Source organism: Podarcis liolepis, assembly GCF_965112155.1.
Source record: "Podarcis liolepis genome assembly, chromosome: 13".
NCBI lineage: Eukaryota > Metazoa > Chordata > Lepidosauria > Squamata > Lacertidae > Podarcis > Podarcis liolepis.
The window spans coordinates 35,864,470-35,883,269 of NC_139573.1; the positions used below are offsets into that span (position 1 = coordinate 35,864,470).

The 18,800-nt window shown below is 45.4% G+C and overlaps 1 long non-coding RNA gene across 1 annotated transcript; it reads right to left on the reverse strand.

Moving 5' to 3' along the window:
- Nucleotides 1–9,656: 9,656 nt before the first annotated feature.
- Nucleotides 9,657–13,574, reverse strand: LOC310690913. The gene is made up of 3 exons (XR_014518280.1): nt 13,511–13,574; nt 10,548–10,676; nt 9,657–10,105 (listed from the first exon to the last, which is right to left on the reverse strand). It is a non-coding gene; the product is annotated as an uncharacterized lncRNA (long non-coding RNA).
- Between the last annotated feature and the right edge of the window lie 5,226 nt (nt 13,575–18,800).

Genomic DNA, 18,800 nt, shown 5'->3' on the forward strand with positions numbered 1-18,800 from the left:
GAGAGAATCAGAGGCAGAAGCAGAAGTGGGATAGTGGGAGGAGGGAAGCCAGGAGGCAGAGGTGAGTCAGGCTGGTGAAGAGTTGCAGGTGTCTCCTCATCTTGCTGCAACAAGCTCCCCTTCCTCTTGGTCTCCTAGAACCAGAAGGGGGCTGAAATGGGCGGAGAAGCAGCAGGCTTCACACAGGTGTAGTCTCCAATTACTCAGGGGGAAACTCTGGAGAGGAGGAGTCTTTGATGGCTGTGGGGAGGTGGGGACTTTCAGTCTTGGCAATAACAATAACAATAATGTGTTATTTATACACCGCCCATCTGGCTGGGGTTCCCCAGCCACTCTGGGCGGCTCCCAACAGAATATCAAAAACATGATAAAACATCAAACATTAAAAACTTCCTGTTATGTACTGAGTTGAATAGGATCCAAAATGCAGCAGTCTGATTGGTCCTAGAACAATAGGATTCAGAATGCAGCAGTCTGATTGGTCCACAGGAGCCACCCAATCCAGCTCCAGGTGGAAGGGAACCCGCAACCTGATTGGCCTACAGGAGAATCCCGGAATTAGCCAATCACGTGGGGCCCGTTGTGTAAATAATGTATATAAAGCAGACATTCTGGGGGAACTTCCATTCCTCCTCACCACTATGAGCTGAATAAAGAGCATGAAATCCACTCTCTATATTTCACTTCCCTAAACAGGACTGCCTTCAGATGTCATCTAAAAGTCAGATAGTTGTTTATTTTCTTGACATCTGATGGAAGGGCGTTCCACAGGGCAGGCGCCACTACCGAGAAGGCCCTCTGCCTGGTTCCCTGTGACTTCACTTCTTGCTGGGAGGGAACCACCAGAAGGCCATCAGCACTGGACCTCAGTGTCTAGGCTGATTGATGGGGGTGGAGACGCTCCTTCAGGCCGTTTAGTGCGTTAAAGGTTATGGGGTCCATGGGGCAAGACTTTTGGGGCTCCGTGCTCTTGTGCGGGTTCCGTGACTCATGTAGGAGTGCGGTCCAGAAGATGCACAGTCTTGTTTTGGCTGCTACATGTTGGAGGAGGGTATGAGATGTGGGGAAGAGGAGGCAGGCATCCGTCATAATGAGTTCCCCCTGTGCCTCCTCCACTGACTCCTGGCATTTGCTGTTCTCAGGCCTGAGTACACTATGCTGTTAGAGCAACTTTGTGTACTTTAAACCCTCCTATTTCCCCGGGCTTTTAACCACAACTTTTATATTAGCTTTTGATTGTCATCACACTTTTAGGCTGGCATCCAAGCAGTGGCGTAGCGTGGGTTGTCAGCACCCGGGGCAAGGCAAGTAATGTGCACCCCCTAACCCGTGGATTTGCGCCCCCTAACCTGTGGATTTGCGCCCCCTAACCCTAACCCCCAGATGTTGCGCCCGGTGCAGCCGGCCCCCCCTGCACCCCCCACGCTACGCCACTGCATCCAAGTAAGTTTCATCCAGGGTAGATCCACTGAAATTAATTGACATGACTAAGTTTGTGTTTCAGTGAGTCTGCTTTGTGAAACTTAGTTCAATGCAACCCAAAAAATATGATGTCAATAAAAAAAACCCTCTCCCCCCCCAGCTGTCAGTTTTAACATTTTGCTGTCATTTTATGTCAATTTTAAGCACCTGTGCTGTGTGGGTTTTAAAAAAAATAAAAATAAAAATCTCAGTGCATCATTTGGTCAGTTGGCTTGCTGAAAACAGCATGGTGTATATCCTTTTCTCCCCTCAAAAAATCCCCCCCAATGTGATTATTATTATTTTACTTAATGATACTTGTATATGGCTAGTTTGTATTTTGTTTTTTTAAAGTCCAGAACCTTAAAGCAGTTTACAAAAAAACAAACAAACAAGGAAATTATCAGTAAAAATAATAATGGAAAACAATAATTTGAAACCTTCCAAAAAAAAATTTTAAATCATTGATAATGCTGAAAACCATAATAATAATAATAATAATAATAATAATAATAATAATAATAATAATTTATTATTTATACCTCACCCATCTGGCTGGGTTTCCTAGGCACTCTGGGCGCCTTCCAACAGAATATTAAAATACAATAATCTATTAAACATTAAAAGCTTCCCTAAACAGGGCTACCTTCAGATGTCTTCTAAAAGTCTGGTACTGTAGTTGTTATTCTCTTTGACATCTGGTGGGAGGGCGTTCCACAGGATAGGTGCTACTACCGAGAAGGCCCTCTGCCTGGTTCCCTGTAACTTGGCTTCTCGCAGCGAGGGAACCGCCAGAAGGCCCTTGGCGCTGGACCTCATATCAACACTCTCCATCATCTAGATAGACATGCCGGAACAAAAATGTTTTTAGCAGATGCATATGAAAGTGTGGTGAAGAGTGAGGAGGAGCGCCAGCGAGAAGGGAGGGAGGGGGGCGAAGGAGGAAGAGGAGATCCTTCCTCCTGCCTTCTCTCTATTGTCGCTCACACTGGGCTCCTCGTCAGCCGCACCAACAACAAGGAAGCCGCCATTTTGCGCTGGCCGAGCTCAAATGCAGGAGAAAGGTGTTCCATTTGAAGTCAAAATAAGACAGGGGACACTTTTGTCCAAAAATGGGGCCATCCCGTTTTTCTAGGGTTGGCGGGTGGCAACCCTACCTAGAGGAGTTGACTGTCGGTGGGGAGGCAAAAAAACAACAGAAGCCAAGAAAGCTTTTTAAAAACTTTATTTTAAAAGCATGATGATTAACTCTTGGGATTTGTCGGCAAGCTTGGGATTTGAATCCTCATGATTTCCAGTCGCTCAGTGGGGTGTGTGTGTCGAGGCCTGGGAGAAGGATGTGCAATGGCTTCTGCTGGGTTGAAGCAGGTGGAGGAGAACTTGATAAACCAAAGGCATCTTAGCCCACCCTGGAGGGTTAGCGTGCTTCTGATAGTCTGCCCCAGCTTACTTCCACCCCAACCCCCAACCCCAGGTGCCTCTGAGGTCACAGGTGCAAGGTGTGCCTGGGCTTTGTTTTCAACCCCCCTGTTTTTCTCCATCCAGCCAGGAAAACAGGCTTTGCAGCAGGAGCGCCAGGCAGCGCAGGTCAAACTCCTGCGAGGCACCTGTTTGTTGCTCCTCCTGTGGCTCGGCGAAGCTCAGACACGGGTCCCCGGTGGGTATCTCGGCAGGCCCGAAAGCAAGGCAAACAGCTGGGAGCCAGCTGCCTCTCCACCCCCGGGATGCTTCTTGGGGAGCCGGCGGTGTCTCTGAACAGTCACCCGCATGGTCCTCCCAGGGGCCTAGAAGAAATCGGCTTCTGCTCATTAGTTGCCAAGGTTCTTATCTTCCTTAGTTTAAGTCCAGGATTCTGCTGGGCAAAAGCCCCATTGACCTTAGAAGGGAGAGAAGGCGCATGGGGTAATCTGACTTTTTGCCAAGGATACTGTCCTGCCACAAAGACGCTGTGCCGCTTAGAAATGGGTGTTGATGGGAATTGTGGTTGGTGCCCCAACATAGCGTTCTTTCATGAATTGGTTATGACTTCAGGTTGTTGCTGGGTTTTTGTTTATTTGAAAGGATTGACTCCACCCGAAATCTGAGTGCAAATAAAGGGAATCATTTTGCAGAACTCTTAACAGGCAATTGTTAAGCGTGTAAGGACAAAAGAAGTAATTATAATTTAACAGTTTTCATGTTATTCTATTTTATTAAAGCAACTAGGAAAAAAATATTATGATGGGAAGATCTCACACAGGCGAAGGGAAGCAGTTGGGAGGAGGGGAGGGTTAGGTTGAATTTGGGAAATAAAATAATATATGGGACAGCAAAGGATATAAGAGATTTTTATAGAATAGCAATACATTGTAACCAGAATAGTAGTTCAAAAGGGGGAGTAAGTGTATTTTTAGTATGTTCATTATTGTAATAGTTGTTATTATTTCTTATTGGTAGAGGGCAATGTTAATTTAGGCTCCTTCGTTTTGCTCTCTGTATAATTTTCTTAAGTCAATAAAAATGAAATAAATAAATAAATAAAAATAAAAGGAATCATTTTGCTTCAGTCACCCAGAAGATGTTCAGAGTTGTCCTCCCCCCCCCCCGTAGGAACATAAAGGTGGGGAGCTCTCTCTCTCTCTCTCTCTCTGTGTGTGTGTGTGTGTGTGCGCGCGCGCGCATGCTCACTACAAACACTGCAATAAGTGATGCAGCTGCTTCCAATTGCTGCAGGCAGAAGAGACTCTTGCCCATATTGCCAGATATTCCTCATGCAGCAAATCCCAATGCAAGCTGGGCTGTTTTCCACCCTCAAGGCAGGCATTACCACCTCTTCTCCTCAGACAGTTCCTGGGACCCCTATGCTTCAGCATTTGAATAAAATATTTGGGAAGGCCGGGTCAGCCCTGCCCTGCATAATCAATCTCACGATGTAGTACACAAACACCATTTGAATGGCAATGCCTATCAACTTGGGGGAGGGGTTTCAAATATTTTATGGGTTGGGGTACCTCAGCCCCTAGGAGTTGGCTCCTATGCCTGCCGCTGACCCTTATTCTGGTCTTCTCTCTTTTTAAATAAAGGAACAATATCTATATTTTTACTTGAATCCATATTACGTTCGCGATAGAGGACACGGGTGGCGCTGGGTTAAACCACAGAGCCTAGGACTTGCCAATTGGAAGGTCGGAGGTTCGAATCCCCTCAATGGGGTGAGCCCCCGTTGCTCGGTCCGTGCTCCTGCCAACCTAGCAGTTTGAAAGCATGTCAAAGTGCAAGTAGATAAATAGGTACCGCTCCGGCGGGAAGGTAAACGGCACTTCCGTGCGCTGCTCTGATTCGCCAGAAGCGGCTTTGTCATGCTGGCCACATGACCTGTAAGCTGTACGCCGGCTCCCTTGGCCAATAAAGCGAGATGAGTGCCGCAACCCCAGAGTCGGTCACGACTGGACCTAATGGTCAGGGGTCCCTTTACCTTTACCTTTAGGAGATCAGGGTTCAAATCCCCACTCAACTATGAATCTCACTGGGTGTAACCCTGGGCCCAGTAACTGCCTCTCAGCTTAATTTACCTCACAGGGTTGTTGTGAGGATAAAATGGGGAGGGGGAGAACCATGTACACCACCTTGAGCTCCTTGAGGCAATAAACAGACAGGCAAACAAACTACCCTAGCCACTCTTTTTAGCTCCCACAATGCTCTGGGGCAATGCTGTGCCAGGAGCATTGTGGGAAATTTTAGGGGCAGATAGGCACACTGTTACTGCTTGAGTACTGTGGGGGTGGGGGAACACAGACCCTCCACATGCCCCTATTTTCCAGGGACAGTCCCGGATTAACAGAAGGCATCCCAGTTTCTGATTTGATCCCAGAATGTCCCACTTTTCCTTAGGACATCCCTGTTTTCATCGGAGAAATGTTGGAGGTTATGGAGTTATGCGACCCCCGAGCCAAGGAGATAAGTAACTATACAACCTTTAGAAGACATCTGCAGGAAGCCTTGTACAGTGGTACCTCGGGTTAAGTACTTCAGTCGTTCCAGAGGTCCATACTTAACCTGAAACTGTTCTTAACCTGAAGCACCACTTTAGCTAATGGGGCCTCCTGCTGCCGCCGGAGCACGATTTCTGTTCTCATCCTGAAGCAAAGTTCTTAACCCGAGATACTATTTATGGGTTAGCAGAGTCTGTAACCTGAAGTGTATGTAACCTGAAGCGTATGTAACCCGAGGTACCACTGTATAGGGAAGGTTTTTTTTAAAAAAAAAAGTTTGTTGTTTTATGGTGTTTTTATATATGTTAGAAGCTGCTCAGAGTGGCTGGGGCAGCCCAGTCTCATGGGCAGGGTAACAACAACAACAACAACAACAACAACAACAACAACAACAACAACAACAACAACAACATTATTATAGTGGTACCTCGGGTTAAGTACTTAATTCATTCCAGAGGTCCGTTCTTAACCTGAAACTGTTCTTAACATGAAGCACCACTTTAGCTAATGGGGCCTCCAGCTGCTGCCGCGCCGCTGGAGCAAGATTTCTGTTCTCATCCTGAAGCAAAGTTCTTAAGCCGAGGTACTATTTCTGGGTTAGCGGAGTCTGTAACCTGAAGCGTATGTAACCTGAAGCATATGTAACCTGAGGTACCACTGTATTATGGAATAGGACACCTCTATTTTCATCAGTGAAATGTTGGAGAGTATAGGAGTGACCCTGGATTCGAGGGCATTTTGGGGAAGCCCTGGTCTCCCATGTAACTGCATCCCTGGGGGAAGGGTGTTTAAGGTGGCATTGTGGGGTGGGGCGGGGCGGGCAGAGGAAACACCCTTTTAACTTTCAACCTCTTGCTTCAAAGCCCAAAGACATGTCAGGGTGTTTGGTACAACCAAATTGTAGTTATGCATGCTTGAGAAAGATGAAACGGGCAACGCCAAATCTTCTCCCCAAATAGTGAGGCAGAAACTTGCCCTCTGCACTCCCAGAAACTTCCAGTCCACAATATCATCTTATGCATTACGAGGCTTTAACAGATGTAGGAGAAAAAGATAATGGTGGGAGGAAAATAATAAAGAGAGAGAGAGAGAATAAGACACTGAATGCGGTGTGAACCATGTCCCCGAAAACAGGAACCCCAAAAACCAAGCAAAAAAAGTGAGGGAGACCACAAAAGGAAATTATCAATGGAATTTGAACCTCCCTCCCTCATTAAGAGGAAGGAAAAGTCTATAAAGCAACTTTTAAGAGAGCTTTGGCCAATGAATTCCTTCTCCGGAACTGTGATCATGTGCTTTTTATTTATTTCATTGTGCGCTAGAGGCGTTGAATGGAGCCAAACGGGGTGAGCTTTTCAGTTCACAAACATTCTCATCATTAAAATATTTTACAGCCTGGTCCTATGCAGAGGTAGGAGTGCTTACTCTCTGAAATCAGTTGACTCAGTATAGGATAAGGCTGTCAACTGTAGTTTTTCCACCTTGGGAGCTATGTCCCGTCTGATCTCGGAAGATGAGGATAATTGCTTATTAATTATTAGTATTATTTATTTTGACCCATTAATCAAATGGTAAAGGTAAAGGGACCCCTGACCATTAGGTCCAGTCGTGGCTGACTCTGGGGTTGCGACGCTCATCTCGCTTTATTGGCCGAGGGAGCCGGCGTACAGCGTCCGGGTCATGTGGTCAGCATGACTAGGCCGCTTCTGGCGAACCAGAGCAGCGCACAGAAATGCCGTTTACCTTCCCGCTAGAGTGGTACCTATTTATCTACTTGCACTTTGACGTGCTTTCGAACTTCTAGGGTGGCAGGAGCTGGGACCGAGCAACGGGAGCTCACCCCATCGCGGGGATTCGAACCGCCGACCTTCTGATCAGCAAGCCCTAGGCTCTGTGGTTTAACCCACAGCGCCACCCGCATCCCTAATCACATGTTACATAGAATCATAGAATTGTAGAGTTGGAAGGGACCACTGGGACCATCTAGTCCAGTCTCCTGCAATGCAGGAATCTTTTGCTCAATGTGGGGCTCAGGGGTGTAACTAGAGGGGCAGGGGGACAGCTCCCCCCCAATCAAGTAAAACAATAGAAAACTTAATGAACTGACCAATCTTGTTGGTTCTGCCCCCCCACCCCAACAAAAATCCTGGTTATGTCCATGGTGGGATTCAAACGCACAACCCTGAAATTAACAGTCTCATGCTTTACCAACTGAGCTATGCCAGAGATTACTTACATCAGGTATGTCCAAAGTCTGTTTTGGCGGCCTAATCTGGCCTGCTGGTCAATTTAATCCAGTTTATTTAATCCAGTTTATTTAATACCCCCCAACAACTTCAACCCTACAAAAAGCTCAGCAACTTCAATCAATCCTAAAAAAGGTTAACAACTTTGGTCGGCCCTTTGGTCGGCCCTCACGGCCCTTCACTTCATCAAATCTGGCCCTCTTTGAAAAAAGTTTGAAAAAAGTTTGGACACCACTGACTTACATGTTTAATTTGAAAACAGAAATGTAGTATACCTTAGGTGGGGGAATCATACTACCAAACATTAATGTGTAGCCCCGATTTGCCCTGTCAGCTACTTGGTTTGGGGGGTGGCAGCACAAAATATGGGGTTCATTGCACAAATCAGCACTAAGCAGACTCTGGAAATTCCACTTTTGCAGTGAGAATTGTTTGTTGAGATTTCAAGTCAGCAAAACTAAAATCTCTCCGGTTCCTTTTCGTGGCAGGAGAACATTCTAGGTTAGACAACAAATCTATGTCAGCCTGATGTAGAATTCTGTGAAAATGGAAAACATTCACCCAGCATTTTAGAGTTTATCAAAAAGGCTTTCTCCCCCCTTTTCCTGCTCTTCGTCTGGAAAGTTTCCTTTGTGAGCAGAGTATATAATTTTTCCAGAGTTGATGGCTTGAGAGGATGACTTGACCAAGCTGTCAGGTGGCCCTCACACCACAACTCGTCCTGAGGACAAGTGAGTCACAGAATTATGGCTCGTGAGGAATCCAGCAAGCCTGGATATGATGAAACAGCCTTTGAAGGGAGAGAGAGAGATACGAAGAGGCGCACACATGGAGAAAACTTTGTAGCACAAGAGTCATCCAACAGGTCTCACGGCTAACATCATCTGAAAGTGTCATCCTTACAGAATGGTGCCAAGAAACCCTCTCAATCTGCCTTTTAGTTTCACACTCAGCCTAGAGATTCCTGGATTAATCATTCTTAGCTTAGTGTTTACGGTTGACAGAGATGACAAGCACATCTTTGTCATACCTATGGAGAGACAGGTAAGCGAAGGCACTGTTGTGTATTTCCATCCCAACTCAGCCACTTCCTGCAGCCAAAATGAGCTGGGTTAAGCAGCCGTTGAACCTCACAGCAATGCTTTCAGGCTTTCAGTTGAAAGCTGTGGACTCCAATTCCCAGCAGCCTCCACCCACAGGGGTCAGTGGTCAGGGATGATGGGAGTTGGAGTTTTTCATGGACATGAAAAAGGCATTATGTTTAAATGCTTGATTGCCAGTTTTCCACTGTTGAGGGCTATCTTACGCTTATCCCGCTGAGACCATATAACACTGGCCCCGAAAGACCTACATTGGCTCCCAGTATGTTTCCAGGCACAATTCAAAGTGTTGGTGCTGACCTTTGAAGCCCTAAATGGCCTCGGCCCAATATATCTGAAGGAGCGTCTCCACCACCATCGTTCAGCCCGGACACTGCGCTCCAGCACCGAGAGCCTTCTGGCGTTTCCCTCCCTGCGAGGTGAGGTTACAGGGAACCAGGCAGAGGGCCTTCTTGGTAGTGGCTCCCACCCTGTGGAACGCCCTCCCATCAGATGTCAAGGAAATAAACAGCTATCTGACTTTTAGAAGACATCTAAAGGCAGCCCTGTTTCGGGAAGTTTTTAATGTTTGATGTTTTATCATGTTTTTAATATTCTGTTGGGAGCCACTCAGAGTGGCTGGGAAGGCCCAGCCAGATGGGCAGCAAATTATTACTATTATTATAACAGTAAAAATGAAGTATGTTTGCCTCTTTTGTCTCGAGAGACAATGGAGTGCGCCTCCAGGGGTGAAGTCAAACCACTGAGTTAGCGGCACTGAAGTGAGCTTCCTGGGGCGCGAGCCTGGGCACTGTGTCTGAGGGTCCTGAGCAACCCAGACGACAAGACCCCCCTCTCAGCCTCGCTGATGTGGCCCAAAGCAAAGCAGAGCAATACATTTGGCACCAGCTTGGCTGCAGGAGTTGCCGGAAGGAGACATTAAAATCAGATTAAAAAACCGGCAAAAGACAAAACCCCCGAAATGCACACCTGATCATATATTTGAAAGGAGCTCATCCTACTCACCCCACTCAAAGGATAAGTGCAACAAAGGCCACTCTAACTCCCCTCCCAGTTCAAAACTGTGATCTTGGGTAAAAAAAAAGAGAATGTTATCGTCAGTTGCTTAAAAACAGACAGTGCTTCCCTGAGGAGAGCGTTCCACAAATGGGGAGCCACAACTGAAAGAGGCCTGTTGTCATGTCGCTGCTCTCTGCACTTCCCTTGGGGAGGGCACACAAAGAAGAAGCTCGGATTATGAACTCAGCCATCAGGTTGGCTCATGTGGTGCATAATTCAGCGTTGCGGCTCTCCTTTGAAATCCCGATGGGCAGCTGTGTGGTCACACCTGAAAGGATGTGGGATTGAACAGACACACCTTAGGACCGTAAAGAAAGATGGGCTGGTCTCCTCTCCCTAGAGGTCTGGCTGACTCCCCACCCACCCCCAGCTTAAAAGGCTGGGGGTAGGACTTAATCGTGGGGCAACGCAAGTGGTTGTGATGTGCTTGCTTGCAATCGCCATCCCAGAGGCAGTGACCGTGTGACCTCTGGAAACACCCTTAAGGCAGGGCTGGAGAAATCCCAGGTGCAGGACGACACAGAATGCTGGTGGTGTCTAGGAATTCAAAGTATTTATGGAGTGTTGCCCTTATTTGGCATAAGTGGCAGCTGGTATTAACCTCCACACACACCAGTGGCAGCTGGTCTAAACCTCATGTGCAAGAAGCCCATCTAGCACCAGCATCCATTTCTCCCCCATGTCCTCCTGATGCAAAGTAATTCACAAACCTGTTGCTTTATTCACCCTGGTGAGATGATCCTTCACACCAGAGATTCACACCGTAGGATGCAGAAAGCGCTATGGCAGATGCACATCATCTCTTGACGCATCCCTTGTAACCAGGGATCAGGGATGATCTTATGGAGATGGGAAATAGCAAGTGCCGCAGTGAGAATGGCTCATATTCACGGCTCCAGTCAAACAGCTACATTCCCTCCACTGAGACATTCCTCCATTCCATTCCTTTCTCCTTATTTCCCATCCCACCCACATGGAAAACAAGAAAATAGACACTTAGCATTCTGTGTCCACTGGTCTCATTGGCTCTTTTAGGGTTGGGGGGAAATTTTGTAAAGGTTTTTGGACTTCTGCAAACCTGTGCGTTTCCAACTCTCTCTGTACATGCACTTTTGGCTTCCTTAGGGCTGGCACTCACGCCTGCACTTGGGGAAATAGAGGGAATGATTCTAAAGCCACTGAAATACTCCCTTTCAAATGGATAGCATCCCAGATGAAAATGATATACAGGTGGTACATGACACCAGTCAAGCTTGCAAAAATCTATCACTTGCCCGATAATAAATGTTGGAAATGTAAAGAAACTGAAGGTACATTCTTTCACCTTTGGTGGACGTGCCCAAGGATTAAGGCTTTCTGGGAGATGATTTATAATGAAATGAAAAAGGTATTCAAATATACCTTCCTGAAGAAACCAGAGGCCTTTCTCCTGGGCATGGTCAGCCAATTGGTGTTAAATAAGGATAGAACTTTTTTTATGTATGCAACTACAGCAGGAAGAATACTCATCGCAAAGTATTGGAAGACACAAGATCTACCCACCTTGGAAGAATGGCAGATGAAGGTGATGGACCATATGGAACTGGCAGAAATGACTGGCAGAATCCGAGACCAGGGAGAAGAGTTGATGGAAGAAGATTGGAAAAAGTTTAAAGACTATTTACAGAAATACTGTAAAATTAATGAATGTTAGAATGATGTTGGATAGAAACTAAGTGGTTTATAGCTGTAATGTTATAAGGGAATATGAGAAAATGGATTATTAATAGGTAAAAACCCAACGTTACAATATTTTAAGATTGAAGAGTAGGATAAACAAAGAGGGGAGGGATTTGCTGAACTAACAAACTGAACTGGAATACAGAAAAGGGAGGCGTGAGGAGGTCCGGGAAATAAGCAAATGAAAGATAAGTCATTGAAAGATTGAATTGTTTTTAACTATTTTTATTTTGTATTTTTATTTTTTTTATTTTGTAATATTTGGAAAATCTTAATAAATATCTTTTTAAAAAACAAAAACAAAAGGATAGCATCCCAGAAGGATAGACAGTATAAAGCCCTTTCTGACAGTAAGAGCTGTTCAACAGTGGAACCGTCTCCCTCGGAAGGTGGTGGTCTCTCCTTCCTTGGAGGTTGGCTGTCCATCTGTCAGGGATGCTTTGGTTGAGATTCCTGCACTGCAGGGGGCTGGGCTAGATAATAATAATCAATAATAATCAATGTTTATTTATATCCCGCCCTTCCCGGTTCAGAAACCGGGCTCAGGGTGGCTAACAACAAATTAAAAACACTTAATTGATGCAACAAAAAGCAGCATAAAATACAGTATAAAACGTGAATAACAGTAAATTCAGAATTCAAAAATCAATTTAGCGGTAAAATCCATCCAAAAAACATTAGATGATCACCAGGGCTAGCTGGCTAAATTAGTAACCCTTCCTACACCATGATTTTATGATATAGTCATATTGAGGCTCAATCTATTTCCTTTTTTGTTTTTATCACACATAAAATTACAGAAGAATGCAACCATGCACTTGCCACAAAATAGAAGCCAATGTTGAAATAGTAAATGCGTCTTAATAATGTGAGCCGCGAATGCATCCGAGTACAACAGAAAACAGAGGCGAGGGTGAAAATGTGCAAAACACATAACTGGCACAAAGTTAACTGCAACGCAGAAAGTCTGATAGAAAAAAACATTAATACAAATACAATAGAAAAGTTCAAACAGATGTTTAGACTCAGAATCAGCGGGGGAAAGAATGGGAAAGAATGACTTTTAGAAGACATCTGAAGGCAGCCCTGTTCAGGGAAGTTTTTAATGTTTTATGTTTTATTGTGTTTTTAATATTCTGTTGGGATCCACCCAGAGTGGCTGGGGAAACCCAGCCAGGTAGGTGGCATATAAATTTATTATTATTATTATTATTATTATTATTATTATTATTATTATTATTAAAAAATCAATACTGTTTGCTCTCTGCTCTGCTCCCCCTTTCTTCCCACCCAGGGTAGCCCTGCCCTCTGCCTGCCCATCAGAGCCAGTGTGCCTCACAGGGCTGGGTCTCCGTGGCAATAGATTCTCTTCCTCGCCCACGGCGGCACTGGCAGGGGAAAAAGAGACATCCCAGGATCAAATCAGAAGCTGGGATGTCTTTTGTAATTCTGCGACTGTCCCTGGAAAATCAGGTCTCTTGGAGGGGATGATATAGCAGCTGAATAGCATGGGTGGCCAACACGTGGCAGGGAAGAAGAGGCACGCCTTGGTATGGGAAAGAGGGCTTGTGAGCTTAACTGTGGCAGGCAGTCACAACTGCCCTGGCCTTCACCTACTCCCCATAACACTAGAGACAAAACCATATCAAAATGTAAAGTGGTAATAACATTCTGGGCTTGCCTCATGCCCAAAGGTTTGGCTGCCATTGCTGTTTCATAGCACATGCCCAATGGGGAATGGATTCATTTCATTGGCTCTTTGGGGCTGGTGTTTTGCCACAGCCAGCTGCCCATTGGGTAAACAGTATAGGCCAGGATTCCACGTAGACAATCCACCCACAACACAGTGGTGAATGTCTACACCCAGTCACACACAAAAGCAATCCATCTTGGAACCACGGTAAACACCCTTGTAACTGGGGCCAGCTCTTCCCAATAAATCTGCCTTACTCACCTGGAGGAAGCTGGCAACACCTCCTTTGGTTGCAGCAAACCTAGGCTTCTTTCAGAAGGACTGCCTCGCAAACTATACCAGGCTATGATTGGCGGTTGCTTTTTTGGGGTACTGGGAACTTACAATGGTCCGAGCTGCTTGTCAGGGCAGGTATCTGCTGGTGCTGAGCCAGTGTTGAGTTAGCCCTGTTGCAATGGAAGGTATCTTGGCTCCCCAATGGAAAGTGTGTTCACCAACAGCACAGGCCCTGTGGAAAACAGGAAGAAGAAGGATGGAGTTCTGGTCACCAGCTTCTGAGAAGAAAACACCCTGGCTTCTAGCTCTTGAGTAAACAAGGAAGCAAAGATTAACTTGGGCTTTCTCATAAGAAGGATCTACTGGATGAAGCCACTGGCCCCGCTAGTCCAACATCCTGTTCTCACAGTGGCCAACCAGATGCCAGTGGCAAACTGGCAAACAGGACGTAACCACAAGAGCACTCTGTGCTTTCCAGAAACTGGTTTTCGGACTCATTTCGGACTATGAAGCCACAGCATGGCCTCCAATGGATCAGTGCGCCAGGCTGTTAACCAAGGTTCTGGTAGTTCAAGTCCACCTCAGGGATGGCCGTGGGCAGGATTCCTGCATTGCAGGGGGTTGGACTAGATGACCCTTGGGATCCCTTCCGACTCTACAATTCTATGATTCTATGGCTAGTAGCCATGGATAGCCTTGTCCTCCGTGAAAAGGTCTAATAATCTTTTAAAGGCTTCCATGTTGGTGGCTGTCAGGGGCTGGACTGAGGAGGGATGGTGGGGACCACACACCCTTCTCCTGAACCTTCCTGAGAACAGGAGGACAGTATAGATTTAGAACAGTGGTTTGCAGAAGGACATAGTTCAGAGGCTGCAGAGGGGAGAAGCTGGGAAATATTGGGGGAGGAACAGCAGGAAGAGGAAGAGGAAGAGGAAGAGGAAGAGGAAGAGGAAGAAGAAGAAGAAGAAGAAGAAGAAGAAGAAGAAGAAGAAGAACCAGGGGAGAGACAGCTCACAGACTCAATGTCCTTGAAGAGCATTCCTGATCCCCCTCTTCCAGGACCAGGTGGGCTTTAAGGGTAGTAGAACAGAGAGCTCAGAGGTAAAATGCTCAAAATAGCCAACACAGGAGTGACGTCGAATAGGGTAGACGTAAGGGGGTGGGACTTTACTTGGAGCAACGTCATTTTTTAGGGAAAGCTGCATTCCTTCGTCACTCTCTGTGAATTATTGAATAAATTGCTTGGTAAGAACTTTTATTGTTTCTCTGATTCTTGGCTGCCACTGTGGGAGAGATTTGATTCCCCGAAGCCTGACAGTGGCCATCACTGCCTCCTGAGGCAACATGTTCCATATTTTAATGGCACACTGTGTTGAAGAGGTACTGCCTCAAATCGTCTAATGTTCAGCTTTGTTGGATGCTGCATTTTGAGAGAAGGGTTTATTTTTATTGCTGCCTAAGGAGCACCGTGTCTTGAAAAAAGGAAGAGACTACCAGTCAAGGGACATGAGTGGTGCTATGGTCTAAGCCACAGAGCCTAGGGCTTGCCGATCAGAAGGTCAGCGGTTTGAATCCCCATGATGGGGTGAGCTCCCGTTGCTCAGTCCCAGCTCCTGCCAACCTAGCAGTTCGAAAGCACAAAGTGGAAGTAGATAAGTAGGTACTGCTCTGGCGGGAAGGTAAACGGCGTTTCCGTGCACTGCTCTGGTTTCGCCAGAAGCGGCTTAGTCATGCTGGCCACATGACCCAGAAGCTGTACGCTGGCTCCCTTGGCCTATAGAGCGAGATGAGTGCGCAACCCTAGAGTCGTCCGCGACTGGACCTAACGGTCAGGGGTCCCTTTACCTTTTTACCAGTCAAGGGAGACAATACTGGTCTGGTATGAGGTAGTTGTTTACGTTCCCATTTTCAGGTCAGCAGCAGAATGCCTTGGGAGACTGGAATGTTCTCCCATTGATTTCTGATTTTGATGGCTGGCTTATGTTCCTAGATTCTTGTATACAGATTCTTGTATACAGGACAAGAATGGAGGACTTGCAGCTCTCCAAATGCTAGACTACAACCCCCTTAAAAACAACAACACCCCACCACCTTTAAGCACTTAGGAGTACTGGTGGGGGAGGAAGAAATTCAGTTCAGTTCACATCATTTGGCTTTTTGTTATGTTATATATTTTTTGTGGGTTTTATACTGTAAACGCCCCTGTGAGACTCAGAAGAAGGGTGGCATATACATTTCATTGATTAATTAATTATTAAAAGCAAACTTCTCTGATTTGTACGTTCCAAAAGATTGTGTTAACTGAAACACAGCTGTTCTTCAAAATTCACACTTCTCTGAATTTTGCAATGGAGTTCTCCAGCCACGTAATGTGTTAAAAGATGCATATACTCAGGTAAAATGTGCGTGTTGGTGAAAAAAAGCACACCAAAATGTGTTATATTGGGGGAAATCGCTTTGCATTTACACACACACACACACACGGGGAAATTGCATACAAAATGGTATATATTATGTGAAATTCGCACTAACATGCGCGTGAATTTTCACGAAGGAATAGATAAACCGCAAGCTGATGCTGAAATCTGGAGAGCTGAACCCAAGACTGGGAAAACGAGAAAACCTAAATTGCCCATCTCAAGTTAGGCGTTGTGCTGTTATTTTGCTGTGACCCTTTGAGATTTCTCCACTGTTTTGAGATTCGTGCATATGTGTGTCATCTTGTATTGTGGTTTCATTTTCATTGCAAAGGCACCCTGGGAACACCGTTGTGTCAAAGGCGTGGGATATAAATATGGTAAATAAATAATTTGTTGGCAGCTGATGGCATGGGCCCGTGTGATTAAAAATCAAAGCCCAAGGGTTTCTCTCAGTAATAATTTCGGTAATAGCTGGATACTAATAAGGTGCTACAGGGAGAAGACAACAACACTGCCATTTATATAACTGTGCTTATTGGTGAACTTGGGTCATGCAGTCCTGTATGGAGGCAGGCGGAGAGAGCGCGGATTGGGATCTACTAGCAGAGATCTGGGTTTGCAGTCGATCGGTGAGGGTTTCTGACTCCCAACTGTGTAAGAAAAACATCAGCACAAAGGCTTTAAAAGACACTGCTAAAATGAAATAGGCGAAACCCAAGAGTTGTTTTACTGTGAAAGGACTGGGAGCTCAGCTATAGCACTGGAAATGGTGGTGGTGATGATGATGATAAACTAAGCTTGGGTGAAAACCAGGAGTGAATTTTTGTATGTGAAAGCCTGGGAGCTGGGTGCTGGGAACAAGTACAACAACAACAACAACAACAACAAATTTATCATTTATACCCTGCCCATCTGGCTGGGTTTCCCCAGCCACTCTGGGCTGCTCCCAAAAGAATACAGTGGTACCTTGGTTTACAAACTTAATCCGTTCCAGAAGTCTGTTCTTAAACCAAAGCGTTCTTAAACCAAGGCATGCTTTCCCATAGCAGCGGGGGACTCAATTTACAAATGAAACACACTCAACAGGAAGCGGGACATGTTCTGCTTCTAAGGCAAAGTTCACAAACCAAAACACCTACTTCCAGGTCTGCAGAGTTCTTAATCCAAGTTGTTCATAAACTAAGCTGTTCTTAAACTGTATTAAAAACACTGTATTAATACACTGTACCACTGTATTAAAAACACGATAAAACATCAAACATTAAAATTTTCCCTAAGCAGAGCTGCCTTCAGAGGTCTTCTAAAAGTCAGATAGTTGTTTATTTCCTTGACATCTGATGGGAGGGCATTCCACAGGGCGGGCGCCACTGCCGAGAAGGCCCTCTGCCTGGTTCCCTGTAACCTCACTTCTCGCAGGGAAGGAACTGCTAGAAGGCCCTCAGAGCTGGATCTCAGCGTCTGGGCTGAATGATGGGGGTGGAGACACTCCTTCAGGTATACTGGGCTGAGGCCGTTTAGGGCATTAAAGGTCAGCACCAACACTTTGAATTGTGCTTGGAAACGTACCGGGAGTCAATGTAGGTCTTTCAGGACTGGTGTCATGTGGTCTCAGCGGCCACTCCCAGTCACCAGTCTAGCTGCCACATTCTGGATTAGTTGTAGTTTCCAGGTCACCTTCAAAGGTAGCCCCAAGTAGAGCACAGCCAGGTTATAGATGATTGTCTTATTTCATAGAATCGTAGAATTATAAAGTTGGAAGGAGATCCCCAGGCATCATCTGGTCCAACCCCTCTGCGATGAAGGAATTACAGCTGAAGAACCACAGACAGATGACTACTCAAAATCTGTTTAAAGACTTCAAATGAAGGTGAATCCACCACGTTTTGAGGATGTTGAACACCTCTTACTGTCAGGAAGTTCCCCCTAATGTATAGTCGGAATCTCATTTCCTATTGCTTGAGTACTTTATTTCAGGTCCTACCATCCAAAGCAGCAGAAAGCCAGCTTGCTCCATCTTCCATGTACCAGACCTTCAGATAGTGGAAGACGGCTTGAAGATTTGATGGACTTGTCTGGTCAACAAATGAGAAAAAGACAAAGAACCCTACTTTGGGGGCATTACTCTTCAATATGTACCTGCAACAGGCATGCCAAAATGTATTGGTAATACTGTTCATGCATCAAGGCCAAGAACAGCCACATGTGGTCTGAAGTAGGAGTCATAGAATAACGCCACCACAGCAGCGAGAATTATGTTGGCACAATATTGGAAAGTGGAAACCATCCCCAACATAAAGGACTGGCAGATTAGAATGGTAAACTATGCTGAGCTTGACAAACTAACAGGTAAAATAAGAGATCAGGATGAACAGAAATTTCTGGAAAATTGGAGTAAATTTTGGAAATATATTGGAATAAATGCTTAAAGTGAACTGACGGGGTTAGAACAATACGACCAGCGAGTGAATTTAAGACTATAGATTGAAAATCAAATACGTAATGGAAGGAGATATTTGATACTTATCAAAAGGACGGAGGGAAGTTCAGATTGTGTGTTTTTCTTTTTTCAGATGTGTGGTTTTTCTTTTCTTTTTTTTCTTTGTAATTTTTTCTCTGTATTTTCATATATGTCTGTTTTTTGTGTATAACTTCAATAAAAATGCATTAAAAAAAAGGAGTCATAGAATAAGTCCAGTAGTCAAACCAAACAGCAAATCAGGATCAAAGGAGAAGTGAAGAGTTGGGCTAAATGAGCAAGCAGGAAATAAACCAATCAGAAATATAGGAAAACAGCAGAGCTCAGAAGGACTTGGTTATCAAGCAAAGTTCCACTCAGACAGGAAGTCCTCTTGTAT